Source organism: Lactuca serriola, chromosome 8 (assembly GCF_051521515.1).
Source record: "Lactuca serriola cultivar US96UC23 chromosome 8, Lser_US96UC23_V15, whole genome shotgun sequence".
Classification (NCBI taxonomy): Eukaryota; Viridiplantae; Streptophyta; class Magnoliopsida; order Asterales; family Asteraceae; genus Lactuca; species Lactuca serriola.
This window is the reverse complement of record NC_136415.1, coordinates 117,822,637-117,835,545: the sequence shown is the minus strand read 5'-3', so window position 1 is coordinate 117,835,545 and position 12,909 is coordinate 117,822,637.

Here is a 12,909-nt window from a genome sequence, read left to right as displayed (position 1 = left end):
AATCAATCAAGTGAGTTCATACCCCTACAACCACACTTTAAATGCTTTTTAAATGCTTTTTAAAAACTTTTAGGGGGTGGGGATACAAGTAAACACACGACTAAAATCGTGTGAAACATCGATCTTTTGCTATACTTTTCATACTGTTGTTTTAACTATCTTATGAAGTCATCATCATGCAAAACACCTCACAACACAGCTTTACCCTCTTGGGATACAATATGTTTTGATAAATAGAAATAATGTTTAATTATACGTTTACATACAAATACATCATATCAAGGGTAACATTCTTTACTAAATCATTTTATGCATTCAAAGAACTTATGATTTATGCTTTGTCAAACATTGTGAAAAAGGATAAACTTTGCATACAAAACTACTACTTTAATACAGACTTAGTTGAGAATCCGTGAGACGTGTACATCTTCAAATCATAACTTTTTGCTAAAAGGTACCGCTTCAAGTCCTGTCTATAACCAGAGTCTCCTATTCGGAGAACGTGTCAAATATGTATAGATCTATACGGGAAGTCATGATCCCGCGCCCTGACTGTTAGCTACAGTCCGTCCTTTGGGGTGACAGTTTGTCATAACGCTACGACGCCTGAAGAACGTCGCTACAGGCATATTATGTTCAGTATGGTTATAAAACTCATCGGATATACAATTATTATGGTATTATGCTTTTATGAACAAGTAGTTACTAAAACTATTCTTCATCTAACAAGTGCGATCTTCGCATAGCTTTATTATATAAAACTATGCCACACCTTTTAAGCACGTCGGTTGCTTGCAATTTTCGGTCTTAGAGACTGCCAGTTACTTTAGGAAAATAAGGGTTTTTCCCGCATCTAGAACAAACAACTAATAGGAAAATAAGGGATTTTCCTGGTACAATTGTTTACAACTTATAACACGAACATTCATATGCATTTCATACTTTTATAAGAAAATAAGGGTTTTTCTTGGAAAACACAACAAATCAAATCTCAACTATTAGGGAAAAATATGGGATTTTCTGGATCTAATACATTCATTTTCAACACAACGAATCATAACTCTTTTCATTTGAAAATGCCGCGTTTTCTGGAAAACATACACGAACTTTCGAATGGCGTACATTTCTCAAAACATTACTTATGAACTCACCAACTTAATTGTTGACACTTTCTCTTTGAAATGACTTGTATTCTCAGTGAACCGCTAAGCAGGTTTGGAATTCAACTTTTGGGGATTAAACGTTCTGACGTTAAGTACTGCTTTTGATAGATGTTTATGTATTTATCTTTTGAACATGTAACGAATACAATTATGTAAACATTTTGTAAAACCTTAATATATATGGTGGTGTGTACTTTCCTTTCTATGAACTGTTATGATACTGAATATGACGTCCTCCGCCCCCGAACGTTTCCGCCGTTCTGGTTTGGGGGTGTGACAATTATTGTTATTTAAAAAAAACATATATTTGTAAAGACTTCAACTATATAGGTGTTTATGCGCAACGCACGGGCATTCGCCTAGTATATATATATATATATATATATATATATATATATATATATATATATATATATATATATATAACAGGCGAGTAGCAAAATCGAGAAGTTTGTACAATGGTGTCGTGTTTGTCAAATGTTAAAGGACATGACAATAAATGTTGGACTATATATGTTGTTAAATGTGCCAATGAAGCCATGGGTTGACATCAATATGAACTTTGTAGTAGGGCAGGTGTATTCTTCTTATGCACGTACATTAATCTTGACAACTAATGTTAATGCTCTTTTGTTAATTAATTTGATATCTATGTTGGTAAGTCATGTATCCCTACATTTCTGGAACTTTTTGTTATTACCGACCTTACTGCAGAGGCCAAGAAAAAATTCAAGGCTAAAGATTATGATATAATTCAAGAGTTGGAGTTTTGTACACCTACTGCTAGAGCAATATGTGTAATTTATCTTTTCCTTTATAGATAATTAGTGCTTCAACTTCAAATAGTACAATAATAACAATCGTTTTGTTTTGATAAATTGTAGGAGAGATACACTAGTGCCATGGTTGAAAAGTACGGGGATGACCTAACTCAACATCCAGAGGGTGATGTTGACTTGTGGGTGCAAGCACAAGAAGGGAGAGGCAAGTGCAGACGTATTTACGGGGTAGGAAGTTCAGATCTACATTTCGTTGTCACGGGGACATCATCCAACGGGAACAAACCGACCTCTTCTGAGTACCAGCAGTTACAACAGTGGGTATTTTTCTTTGAATTAAAAAAATGCAAAGTAGATAAAATATGTTGTTATTATAGATAAAAAAAATCAAGTTTGTTACTATTATGGATAAAATAAAGTTGTTGCTATTATTTAAAAAACATAGAAGTATATGGTCTTTGATAATAAATAACAATTATAGTATGTTGGTACTATGAAAAAAAAAAGGTAAAATGCTATAACTGATAGTGTTGGGTCAAAAATATGGTTTATACTTTGCTTTTCTAAGAAAATATATTTTTCTGTAATATAATATGTAATATTGTGGCTGTGTACAGCTACACATGTGTGTGCGGCCGCACACGCGTGTGCAGTTGTACACTTGTGTGCTGCTGGTGGCCCATGTCTCATATAAATAGAGGAGTGCATGTGGGAGTGTACGGTTAGAAGAGAAAAGGCAAGAAGAGAGAGAAAGTTAGAGAGAAGAAGTGTGTGTGAGAGAGAATCTATTGTAAGGAGCATCAATCATATCATCAATACATTAGATTCAAGTTATTCTTCTTCTCCTTCTCTTCTATTTGATCTGAAATCATCCAATTGATTGGGATTCCACACCATCAATTGGATCTGATTGATACACAAGCAATTTTAGGGACTTACAATTGGTATCAGAGCAAGGTTGTATCTGTCAATTTTGTCAGATCTAGAGCTTATTTGATCTTATTTTGAAAAGATAATTACGTTTTTGGATAGATCTCGGAAAAATAAGGGGGGTTTCTTCTTTGCATTTTTCATAAAAACGAGTTTTTGATCGAGTTTTGTAGCAAAAAAGGGTGAAAAACGTCGTTTTTTCGCGAATCTGTTGAAGGTGTGCGGCCACTTGAAGGTGTGCGGCTCGGAGTGTGCGGCCTCGGTGTATGCGGTCGGCTCGGTGTGCGGCTTCGCACCTCGTTCTCAGTCTTCGCTTCGGTCTCGGTCAATAGTTGTAGTGGTCCTCGCACCTCGCACCTGTTCAACAATCCTCGCACCTTGCACCTGTTCAGCAACCCTCGCCCTCGCATAAGTTTCATATAAAAAAAGGAAATCAGATTTTTAGAGGTGTTGGGGATCGAACCCGGGACCTCTTGGTCACAACTCGTCTAGGAGGCTCCTTGTGTCCTCGCACCTCGGTCAACAGTTGTAGTGGTCCTCGCACCTCGCACCTGTTCAGCAATCCTCGCACCTGTTTAGCAACCCTCGCCCTCGCATAAGTTTCATATAAAAAAAGGAAATCAGATTTTTGGAGGTGCTGGGGATCGAACCCGGGACATCTTGGTCATTACCACAGCGCCTTAACCAACTCGTCTAGGAGGCTCCTTATGTCCTACATCCGAAATTTAGAATATAACTCAACCTTTTCGCATATAATTTCGCAAATTGACATTTTCAACCCCAAAAATTCAAAATTTTGTTTTTAAAATCCTTTTTCAACCCAAAAATTTTAGTTTTTAAATTTTAACTTTTATTTTTAACTTTTTACTTAAAATTTTGACTTTGACTTTTAAAAGTTGACATTTGACTTTCTCGTTTGATTTTTAATTTTTCAAATTTGGCTTTTCGGTTTGACTTTTGAGTTTGACTTTTTAAATTCGACTTTTAAGGTTGACTTTCTCGGTTTTTAAGTCAAAGGGCAATTAATATATATATATATATATATATATATATATATATATATATATATAATAAAAAATAAAAAATAAAAAATAAAGATAAATAAATAAATAAAAATAAAAAAACAAAAGAAAATGAGTTCCACATCAATTCCGGTAAATGAAGTTTCATGTACTCCATCTTGTAAAGTTACAATTAAATTTCTTCGCGAACAAATTGATTTGCTAAAAAGGGAAAATGAGGACCTTAAATATGAAGACTATACTCTAAGGAAAAGTCAGAAACCGTTAAAAGCACAACTAGAAGCAAAAACTAAAGACTTTAGGAAGCTTCAGGAAGAGTACAACAACAAGTGTGAAAATTACGATCACATTAAACGCAAACTTGTTGCTGTAACTGAAGAACTTGACGCTTTTAAAATTAAGTGTGGAAAAACATATATTAGTTTCAAAAATTACACTGCATCAAGTAAGACAGTCGATTCATTATTTGAAAACCAATTAAAATTCAAAGATAATCAAAACAAGGGTCTAGGGTATGATAGTGTTCCTCCACCTTTCAATCACAACTATAACCCACCCCTTGAGACCAATGAGGAAGAAATGCCTGCTCAGTATGGCCAAACCCCTGCTTCAGCTTCAGTTAAGACTGAACAATCAGGGCCAAGTAAGGATGTTGAGATGAACGATACTAATGATTCTACTTCTTGTGCAGGTAAAGTAGTAGAGAATGAGAACAAGGAGAAAACTATTGAACACACCAATGACTCCTTGAACTCTGAATATGTTGCTTCGAACTCAATTGCTTCTGATCAACCTGCTGTTGAGAACTACAGGCCACCAAATCAAGTGAAACAGCCGACTTGCTGCAAGTGTGCTTGTGGGAACAATCAGAAACGAGGCAAGGTTACGCCACCAGGGGTAGGAAGAAATAACTTCATGGTGAAGAAAAAGACTTGCTTTCACTGTGGAACACCTAGACACATTGCCAGAAATTGTCCAAATCGCGCATACGTTCCGTACTACGCACAAGGATGGAAAATGCACCAAGAGGGAGATACTCCAAAAGAAATCCCTCAAGTTCACGTTCAGACAATGGTGACTGGAACGCGCAGAAAGCCAAGAATCAAACCCACAAGGCCAAGAATCTAAATCCCACGGTCAAGAAGGGAATGTCGGCCAAGAAGCCAAATCCAAGAGATGCTCCCTTGAAGCCAAAATCAACGTCATCTCAACGGCCGACATCAAGTTCAAAATCAAGTGCTGAGCCACCCATCAGATCGAAAAAGAAATGGGTTAAACCCAACTACAAATGGGTTCCGAAGGCTCAATCTCCCAAATCATCTAATGCTTCTAATATTTTTACATCTTCTATTTGTGATAAACAGGATACGTCATGGGAGAAAGTACCGTGCAAGGATGACAAAGGTCGACCCAGTTTCAAAATGGACTGGGTTCCAAAGACCGACTGATCCCGCTCTGTGTCGGAGCAGCTATGGAGGCATATCATCAGACTTCGGTTTGTTGGTAGTGGCTGTTCCTGGCCCTTGATGGGGGACATCTCTCAACTGTACAGCATTCAGACATTTGTTTGAGTGTATGTGTCCTTTGCGGGAAGGGAAGAAAGGAAGTGATCACTCACGGGGTCTGTGCTTAACGACATGAAGAATTTTCGGATCTGTTCTGAGATTATGCGTGCTGTTCTCAGACCTTCTATATGCAAATTCAATCGGTGACTTACGGTTTGAGTTTTCTTCTCTATACTCCTGAGTTTTTCTTAAGCTGATTTGCTTTAAAGACAAATTTTTGTTTTAGGATAGTTTAAATTTGCGCATTTACTTTCGTTTCTCTCCTATGCACAAATTTAGGGGGAGAAATAAAAACAAAACAAAAATTTTAAAGTTTTAAAAAAATAAAAAATCAAAAATAATAATAATAATAATAATAATAATAATAATAATAATAATAATAATAATAATAATAATAATAATATGTTGGTTTTGGAATGTGCTTAAAGGGAGATGTTTTGAGAAGTGAGTGATAATAGGCAATATAAGTCTACGTAACGTACCCAAAGTTGAAGGGTCTATGCTTTGGTTTAATGCGTCGGTAGGCACGAAGAATTTAACAGACTTAACTAGGTGCAGATGAACTTAAGGAGTCTATAGACTTGACAAATCTTGACCTAGTTAGATCCGTTTAACCTGATAATACGACGCTTGGATAGGTTAAGCAGGAAGATATATATGGGAATCTACTCGTCACATTAATTGAACCCATATCTGGAACCGTGGTTTAACTTTTCCTTCATGTGCGGATTCTGTCCTTAATTCCGGTATTGATGGGGCGACTGGTAAATTCCGATAAATTAGGTCTGTAGAAAATCATTTTCTTTCTTTCTGTCTGTTAGTCATATGTTACCTCCTCTGTGTGATTGGAAGAGATCCGACCTGGACTGTAACGTATGCAACTATATTTCTCTGCGTATTATATATATATATATATATATATATATATATATATATATATGAAATTCCTCTTATCTGTTAGCCATATGTTGTCTCCTTTGCGTGACTAACAATCCGACCTGGTACACAGCATATGCACTATTAGTGATAATACCTGAATCTATCTTCTCCCCTAATGATGGTCTGCTCATCCGATGTAAGGAGTACTCTGGAAGTCCTTGATTACCGGGGCATATCAGGAAGCGGGAAACATGTTAATGTACAAATAAAATTGAACACTCAAAGATTGTCTATAGATCTCGCTGCTCAATTTAGGTGGACAACAATAGCCCTGGTCGTCGTCAGCTGAATGGTCCTTAAGATATAGTATCTAGAAACTTAGGATCAAATATAATATCTAGGAACTTAGGATCACATTGTCTTGTTACTTATAGTATGTCCTAATTTTGTCACAATTTTTCGTGTTTAAGTGGACAACAATACCGGCGATCAACCAGACAAAGACGTGAAGATGGAAGTGTTGGATTAGTGTCTAAGTCCATAACTATTTTGGTATGTACTTGACCCGATGGTGCATGGTCCTTTTGGGTTGCCTTCACCAAAGCAACTTGATAGGATGAATTATGGAGAGAAAGGATTAAATATGATTTATTAATATGTTATGGGAATAATATATTAAAGGAGAAATCATATTGTTTAATTAATATTAGTCAAGAATTAATAAGAATTAAGTTTGTGACTAAAAGAGATTAATTAAACTTAAGGGACTAGAATTGTAATATAAGGTTGGACGAATTCTATGGGGAAACCCATTAGAAATCGTCCAAGGCTTGTTAAGGAAGGAGTCCATGAGTTACTTAGGGCTTAAGCATCCAAATTAGGGTTTCCTTGTTAGATAACCATAATAGCCTCACTATTTAAGGACCCCTTGGGAACCAAAAACATGGGCAACTGAATCCTTAGGGTTTCTACACGTTTTTGGGTGTTTCTTCTCTTCTCCTATTCATCCTCTTGCTCTTGGTGTTTGTGAACCATTAGAGGAGTGACATTTGTGACTCTAAGCTTTCTAAAGTCATTACAAAGGAGGATTTGAGATTGTTATTGCTACATAACAATCAAGGTATGATCTAAACCCTAATTTATATGTTATATTGATCATCATATACTAGATCTAGGGTTTATAGTCTTGGATAACTTGCATGTACAATAGAGAAACCTAGATCCAAGCATTAGGGTTTGTATGAGCACATAGAGTGTTCTTATAGCTAAAACCCATCAGTGGTATCAGAGACTTGATTGGTTTCTATTGTATTGATGCTTTGTATGTTTGTTCAAGTTGCAAAATCGAGTTTTGAGCTCCCTGCCTGATGAACTCGGCGAGTACCACAGTGTACTCGGCGAGTAGGCCTCAACTCGGCGAGTCCAGTGTGGTACTCGGCGAGTTCGAGCGTCAGATGGAGCTATTTTTGGGATTTCTTGCTGTTTTACTCATGGATACTTGCCTTATCTGTTTTAGGTCATTAAAATCCGATTTTATACATATTTATGAGTATATCCTTGATTAAACAAAAGATAATTACCAATTGATTAGATAATAACTTCCTTATATGATAAAGTTTGATTATTTGTATTAATTGGGTAACTTATTTTGCAAGAAATTGAAATTAGGTCAAATATAGATAATGATGAAATTAATTGTTTAATTTATATTATTTGTTATTTGATCCTTGTGTTATGAAAAGTTTCATTTTTCCCCTTTAGGTTTTATAGTTTAAATTTGAACTCAAAAGTTTTGTTATTGAAATTTAAATAGTTGAAAACCTAATGGTTTTGAAATGTTTCAAAACTTTCCCTCAAGTTTTTGAAGTTAAATTTTTGATTAAAAGATTTGATTTTGAAATATTTAAATTCTAAACCCTAATGTTTTGAAATGTTTCAAAACTTTCCCTCAAGTTTTGGAATTTAAAAGTTGATTAAAAGTTTAATTAAGGAATGTTAAATTCTAAAACCCTAATATTATTTTGAAAAGTTCAAATCATACCCTTATGGTTTTATTAATTAATTAAGGTGTATAATTAAAAGAGATTTAATAAATCCATATAGTTTTAGGTTTACATTTAATTGAGTTAAAGGTATAATCTTTAAATTAAACCACCTAGTATTTTAAAAGTGTAAAATACACCCTATACTATATATATAACATTAAAAGTCTAACATTATATATAAGTATGAGTAAAAGTCAGTCTTACCATTAGTAGGCCTCATTCACGAAGCTGGTCTATAAGAGGTATTTAAGGAAATTGCCTATAATATGGCGATTGAATAAGTATCCACTCTTACCTACCACACTCTTGACTAGTGGAGGGCCGTTAGCCGAACGGGTAGGATAGGACAAAACCTTCCAGTATAAGTATAATGAAGTACAAAAGTAACTAGAATGTTTTACAAAATTCCCAATCTTAGTTACTTTGGGCAAAAGTGAATTTATGCAATTCCATGAAATTACACTTTGTGTCCTTGCGAAGACGTTAGTGGAGCGTGTGTAGTTTACCGGCACACTAAATGGTTCTAAGCAAAGGTAGCAAAGGGTGACTCAATGTTTGTCATAGTTCGGTGGAGCGTGTGTGGTTTACCGGCACATCGAATAGGTGAGTGTAGCATGTGAGGGCACCATGTAGATTTGCATGGTTATTCACACCCGCTTTGTGATCCTCGGCATCCCAGTCACAAAATAGAGGGGCATATCGAGATTTAAACATGTCATTGAAATTTTCAATGAATCTCAAAGGATCTAGGAGTTTTCATAGACTTAAAACTTAAAATTCATTTTTCTGTTTTTTAATGGTGGAAATTATTGAATCGTCATTCACTTACCTTCAAATATTCTGCAACTAGATTACGGCATCCCTTTTCTAGGTTGTAGCGTATTGTGTTGGGTCCTAGCCTTAATATCTCATTTGGGTGATTTATTAAGGACTCAATCAATCAACTAACTTGAATTTATGTTCTCCTGTTTTGTAAATGTCAAAGTACGACAACTATGGTCTTCCCAAAACCCATGGAACCAACATTCCACATGAAGATGATATTCCACGATTCGATCAAGGAACAAGAAATCATGCTTCACTTCCTCCACCTCCTCCAATTATTCTCCCTAACCCACAAGATCGAAGAATTGAAAGGTTCAATGTCACTAAAGCCCTATTGGAAATGAAACATGAAGATGGTAAACCCGTGTGTGCCCACGTTCTAGGAATGAAATCACACATCGATAGGTTGATAATGTTGGGTGCGTCATTCCCTGATAAGTTGGCTATGAACTGGGTTCTGCAGTCACTTCCTGAATGATATAATGAGTTCAAAAGAAAGTATTATATGATGGATCATGACGAAAACCTCATTGACCTAACTTACATGCTCATTGCTGCTGAATCAGAAATGATTTGGCAAAGCGATGGAGCATATTTGTTGGGAAAGTCAACCAACCATGCTTCCGAGGACGTTCTAGGAGAACCGACCTGCATTTGCTGCCAAGAGAAAGGGCGTTGGATACAAGTCTGCCCTAAGAGCCTGAAGAGCCCAGAAGATGGGAGAGTCAAAGAGTATGGCTATGCTTCAGGTAAAATCCACTATCTAACTCCATTAAGTTCCTATTCATTGATTCTTAATACATAATGTGATAAGATTGCATTTAAATTTTTGCAGGAACGGTGAAAAGAGAGGAAGCTTGATGGAAGAGCAAGATGAGTCTAATCATAAAGAAATGGATCTCGATCTCATGGATTTGAAGATTAGACTTTTAGCTTAGAAAGTTATGATAGAGTTGTTAGAAATTTTATTTTTTGACTACATAGTTTTTCAATTGATTTTGCATTGTAAGGACAAATGTTTTCCGCTGCTTTTATGAATAAAATAAATTTTGGTTTGACTCATTTATTTATTTATTTATTTCCTTGCAATGAAATCATTATGAAAAATTGATGTTCGTATATTTCTACAATGAATGGATGTGATTCTTAATTATGTTTGTGGAAATGTCAAGAATTTACCAAATAGGGAGAGTTTCTCATCGCCCAAGTTTCAAGTGGACAGAAACATGGAATCATGCAACTTGGTTGCACGATGAATGAGAAATTTCACATTTGTAAATTAGATTAATTCATTGACCAAGTGTCAAGTGAAGGACTAAGAGATCGATTACACAAAGTTGTGTGTTGATCAAATCCACCACAAGAGTAACAAAGATATTCGTCATGATTTACTAAAGGTTTAGTAAATATGATTATAGTTACAAGATTAAGTGTAATTCTGAATTGATTGAAAGAGTTTAAATCAATAGCAGAACGAATAAGAAGAATCAAGTAGGCAGAAAGATAAAAGTTTCTCTATTCTAAGAAGAAGGGAGAGTACCTTTTATGCTTTATGATATGTCTTAATGATTAAGAACCATATCTCAATTAATACTCTAAGTGAGTCTTAGTACAATTGTATGTCTAAGAAGAGGAATTAACAATTGAAAAAAATGATTAAATCAGAAAGTCAATCACACTTCGTTCCAAAACAAATCTTAAAGTTAAGATTATGACCCTGAGTGACAAGTCTAAATAAGGTTTATAACATTCATCAAATGTAGAATTTAGAAAAGGTTTTCATTATTCTTGCACATTTGAAATTGGTAAGTTGTGATGTCTTGGATAAGACAAAGACCAACTAGGACCAATTTTGTGAAGTGTTTTGTCTTAGTAAAGGCTACACTAACTCTTGAATATTTGTTTGTCAAGAAATGTTTATTGACAAGAGAATCTTATATATAAATGAGTCAGTGGGAGTCTTAATGGTCCTGAAAAGTTTAAGAACTAATCAAGAATAAACCTTATCGATCATAACTAGCACACGAGTTAAGGTTTACAACCTATCGTGTAGACACTATCTTGTTTATGTGCCGTTCCAATCGAGTTAATTATGCATATGAGTTCTATGAGTTCTCATTTGCACGCATAAAAGGCAAGCACCTTGATCAATGAAAAGTACATTGATAAGAAAGGGTGAGCCGCTTAACTACTTGGAAGACATGGTAGGCAGCCGTGTTACCATAAGGCAAGAAATCAAGATTAAGAGTTCGGTCCATATGAGTTTGAATTTGTCATAAACTTTGGTTTTAACAAATTCACATGGATAGGAACACATACACCATTAAAATCTAAGTGTCATAAGATTCCCTCCTTCATGAAAGTGACTGTGAGGAAAATCCAAAAATATTTTCCAAAAAATCAAACAAAAATCAGAAAATTAAAAATCCAAAAAATAGTGTTATTTCTTGTTCAAAAAAATCAGAAAATCCAAAAATATTTTTGTTTATGTTTTTATTTTTCCAAAAAATATCAAAAATCCAAAAATATTCTTTTGTGTGCTAATTTTTTCTTTTATTTTTGTTTTGTCTTGAAAAGTGATTTCAAGCGTAGATGAGACTCGTGGAGACTGTATTGAAGATCTTTTGAGCCAAGGCTTCATCCGTGAGCATCGAAGAATTTTCATTCGAAGGAGCAAGAAATGAAGATTATTCTTTCAACATTCAATCTGTCAACCCCAGAAGCATGGTGAAGCTGTTCTTGAAGATTATGTGACAGATATCATTGAAGCCTCCTCAATCAATTTGCTGCTATCTATGAACCTGCTGAAGTGATCCAGAAGATTATTTCTCTCTGTTGTTCTCTCTGAAGATTCTCAAGCTGAAAGTGCTATCTTTCAAGAATCAATTCATCAAGCCTCCTCACCCAATGTGCGTTAAATGTCAAATTCTGAAGAAAATCTCAACCGCTCGAGATGAAGTCATTCATGAAGATTCATCAAGTTCATCTTGAAGCTGTGAAGAAATCAAAGATTAAAGCTGAAGCCAAAGCTCCCATTGAAGATTGACAAGAAAAGCCAGCTACTTTTTAGGGGGAGCTTGTTGGGTCATTTAGAAAAGAAAGTTATAAACCAAGGGGGAGATTGTTGGGTCAAAAATATGGTTTATACTTTGCTTTTCTAAGAAAATATATTTTTCTGTAATATAATATGTAATATTGTGGTTGTGTTCGGCTACACATGTGTGTGCGGCCGCACACGCGTGTGCAGCTGTACACTCGTGTGCTAGTGGTGGCCCATGTCTCATATAAATAGAGGAGTGCATGTGGGAGTGTACGGTTAGAAGAGAAAAGGCAAGAAGAGAGAGAAAGTTAGAGAGAAGAAGTGTGTGTGAGAGAGAATCTATTGTAAGGAGCATCAATCATATCATCAATACATTAGATTCAAGTTATTCTTCTTCTCCTTCTCTTCTATTTGATCTAACATCATCCAATTGATTGGGATTCCGCACCATCAATTGGATCTGATTGATACACAAGCAATTTTGGGGACTTACAGATAGAAAATAAAAATATGTTGCTATTGTGAATAAGAAAATTTAAGTTCATTCCATTTATAAGTGAAATATATGTTGGTATAATAGATATCAATGTTAATATATACTTTGTTTTTACTATTTTTTATGTTACTAATGTATGTAAGTTTCTTTTAACATTTTTTTAGG